At 47.0% G+C, this 4,114-nt stretch overlaps 1 pseudogene; it reads right to left on the reverse strand.

The window, feature by feature from the left end:
* Positions 1–797: 797 nt before the first annotated feature.
* Positions 798–1,897, reverse strand: Ldha-ps11 (lactate dehydrogenase A, pseudogene 11; annotated as a pseudogene).
* Between the last annotated feature and the right edge of the window lie 2,217 nt (positions 1,898–4,114).

Genomic DNA, 4,114 nt, shown 5'->3' on the forward strand with positions numbered 1-4,114 from the left:
TAATCAGCCTCAAGTCACCACACAGATTAGACTTTCTTATCTTTATCTCACTTCAGAAACAATGGTGTCAGGTCAGCGGGTGAACGCAGAGCTGGGATCGCAGACCACCACTGCAAGTGACTACTCTGTTACTGTGTCATTGGCTGCCAGGGAGCAGTGAATCATGGCTTGCCCTCCTTTCACAGGAAAAGTATTATGAGGTCTCTGAACCCTCTGACGATGAGGAGCCTGGAGAGAAAAAAAAAAACTGGTAGCAAGCATTTTCACCCCCCAGATAATTGGCTCATTTTCCTATTAGGAAATGAATAAAATATCAATGGAGAATGGGGAATCTATCTAACTTTCTGTATTTCTATCAGAGCAAGGAGAGATAACTTTTTTTCCCACTGTTCAAGGTTTATTTGGTGTTTTCCTTGGCATGACACTTGAGTGGTTGGTTCTGTCATCCATATGCAGATCTTACATTTCATGTAATATTGCAATGTGCACTATAGACACATATAATACAGAAAATATCCTGTAGAACATTTATGCACAAGATATGCACGATGGACTTACACACTGGAGCCAGGTTATGACTGACTGGGAACTCATTGGCCTAGGCATGTTTGGTGAGGGTGCACAGAGCAGCAATGCAGCAGGCTCCCAGGGTAATCCAAGCCTGCACACAGTTGGCAGTGTGTCTTGGAGACAGTGGGACTGTCACACTAACCAGGTTACCACTACACAAGTACCACTTAGCAACAGGGTAGAGGTGTGGGAACTGAGATTTCCCAAAGACCACCTCAACACAACTGGACTAACCACAGCTCAGATGAGAAGTGTGTGGTCTCCATAGAAACCCTGCTGCAGCCCGGACAGTGAAGGGCTAGGACACTGGGGAGACTTTAGAACTGCAGCTCCTTCTGGATTCCCCAGAGGGTATCTGCACTCTTCTTCAGGCGGGCCTCCTCCTCGGGAGTCAGTGTCACCTTCACAACATCTGAGATTCCATTTTGTCCCAGGATACACGGGACACTGAGGAAGACGTCATCATTGATTCCATAGAGACCCTTAATCATGGTGGAAATGGGATGCACCTGCCTAAGGTTCTTCATTATGCTCTCGGCCAAGTCTGCCATGGAGAGGCCAATGGCCCAGGATGTGCAACCTTTCAGTTTGATCACCTCCTATGCACTGTCAACCACATGCCTGTGAACATCCTTCCATGGCTACTTGTCCGTGTGTGTGCCCAATTCTGGGTTCAGAGGCTTCAGGGAGACGCCAGCAACATTCACACCACTCCACACAGGCACACTGGAGTCGCCATGCTCTCCTAGGACCCACCTGTGACAGCTCAGCAGGTGAACTCCCAGTCTTTCTCCCATCAAGTAACAGAACCAAGCTGAATCCAGATCACGACCATTTTTCTTTCTTTTCTTTTTTTCGGAGCTGGGGACCGAACCCAGGGCCTCGCACTTGCTAGGCAAGCGCTCTAACACTGCGCTAAATCCCCAACCCCACGACCATTTCTAATAACTCAGCTTTGGGGAAATCCACTGATCCTCCAAGCCACGTAGGACAAGATTTCCCCTGGATTTGAGACAATGAGCAGCCTGCACTGTGGACTCTACTTCCCAATGTTCGGAATGATGAACTTGAAGATGTTTGAGTTTCGTTGGACCAAATTGAGCCAGCTCTCTCCATCTTGCTGACCGGCCTCCGCCGTGATAATGACCAGCTTGGAGTTTGCAGTCACATTGTAGTCTTTGCTGGAGACAATTTTTGGTGTCTTAAGGAAAAGGCTGCCATGCTGGAGATCCATGATCTCTCCCTTTAGCTTGTCTTCCATGACATCAACAAGGGCAAGCTCATCGGCCAAGTCCTTCATGAAGATACAGATGGCACAGTCATGCCACAGCACCAACCCCAACAACTGTAATCTTGTTCTGGGGGACCTGTTCTTCCTTAAGAAGATTCACAGTCAGCTGGTCCTTGAGGGCTGTTATCTTGGACTTTGAATCTTTTGAGATTGCTAGTGCACGATGGGGGTCGATGGGCGAGCAGCAGCAGCAGCATAGGCTGGGCTCGGCGACAGTGGCTCCAGCCGAGAGATAACGTTTTAAGTAGGGAGTGTATAGGACACTATAATTCACTTAAGTGACATTAAAATACTGAAAATGGTCAGCCGACCTCAGATTCCTGTGGCGGGTGCTGTGGCAGGCAAAGAAGAAAGATTCTTGGCTATGGTTGTGCTACGCAGAAGGCAATGGCTAAAGGGAATCAAACGAGGGAAAGCTCCTTAGATGTGAGCAAAGACGGAGTATTTAGATGCATTTGTGAAGGAGCTGGACAGCCAAGGATGATGGGGACTCTCTGGAGCAAAGGCGAAGGATTAGCCTTGGAGAAGAGGAGAAAGAGATGAGACTCGCTCCCACCTGTGCACAAGCGTGCACGCACTCACACACACACACACACACACACACACACACACACAGACACACACACACACACACACACGTGCGCGCACACACGATTTTTTTGCTTTGTTGGTTTTTTTTTTTTGTTGTTGCTGTTGTCTGTCTGTTTTGAAAGACAAGGGTATAGATATGGGTGACCTTGGTTGGCCTAGAACTAGCTATATACCCCAGGCTGATTCCCCACTCCTAGGTCCCCCCATCTCTGTCTCCCAAATGCTGAGATCAAAGGTGTATACAAACACACCTGACCAACACAATAAATACAAAGTTTTAAATAAACAAACAGAAAATAAATAAATGGTCATTACTAAAACAAACAAAAAATAAAATCGCACAATGATACCCTCCTCCTGGTATTCCCATAAAAGGTCAGGTTTGATCTATGAGACAGCAGCAGACAGCAGATGTTTTCTGTTAGATTAGGTCATAAAAGACTGACTTCCCACTTGGATACCGTGTGTGTGTGTGTGTGTGTGTGTGTGTGTGTGTGTGTGTGTGTCTCATTCTAGAGAAGCCATCTATCTTATAAATACTCAGCCATCCAAGGGAAAGCCCCACTGGCAAAGAACGAAGACTCCTAAGCCATGGCCTATGAGGAATCCACTCCAGTCGTTCACCATGTGCGTAAGCTTGGAAGTGGGTTCTTCGGGCCAACTTCAGTTCTGAAATGACTCCAGCCACAGCCTATGACTTCATCTGAGGCCATGAGCCAGAACCACCCATTTCTGCCACTCCTGGATGTCTGGCCTTCGAAAACTGTATAAAATAAGTGTGCGTTGCTATAAGCTACTACGTTTCGAGAACGATGTTAAGATCGTGATAAATAGCCAATGGAGTTCCCTTATCAAAAAACTGTACAAAAATTTTTACAAACCTAAATTTCCAAGATTCAATTGGATATTTATAAAGCCAAAGTGTTAGGTGATATCCTCCTGCCCCCAGAAATTATTGCAAAAGTTGTTAGCCTAGGTTCTGTAGAGAGAGCAGAGGAGGGCCACAGATGAACCAGCACTGACCCGTGTTCCGCTGCTATTACCCCCTTCGTCAACCTCCTGAAGGAACAGCCCTGCATGTGATGAGAGCTGGGCAGCAAGATGAGTTTTGCTCATGACTGGTAGGAGGCTTAACACTCATGAGCCTTAGAGACGGTTTTGTCTGGCTATGGTTCTACCAGACACACATGAAGGTTTTCAGGGGTATTGACAAGGGCTCTCTCAGGCATAGGTTTGGTCTTTACTCTTTGTTATCTTATTTTGTTTTGTTTTTCTCATCTAGAAAACTGTATTATGATTCCTGGCATTAGATACCCAGCATAAAGGAGAGAGGGTTTCTTTCAGCTCTCAGGTTCAGAGAGGTTCAGCCTGTGGTTGAACCCCGGCAGTGATGCTGACGGGGGACTGTGTAGAATCGGAGACTCCTCAGCTCAGGGCAGACAGAACGCAGAGACAGGAATGAGCAGAGATAAGACACCCCAAGGACACCCACCATGAACATTTCCTCAAGGGAGAGTACAGTGCAGAAATACAGTAGAGTTCATGGAGAGCAGCACTGAGAGGGAGAAGAGACCGGGACAGTTGTACAGAGAGCAGGTTGCAGAGGGAGAACAAGCTAGACACAGGTGAAGACAGAATGAACCAGAGAATGAGAAGGAGCCA

Source organism: Rattus norvegicus, chromosome 3 (assembly GCF_036323735.1).
Source record: "Rattus norvegicus strain BN/NHsdMcwi chromosome 3, GRCr8, whole genome shotgun sequence".
NCBI lineage: Eukaryota > Metazoa > Chordata > Mammalia > Rodentia > Muridae > Rattus > Rattus norvegicus.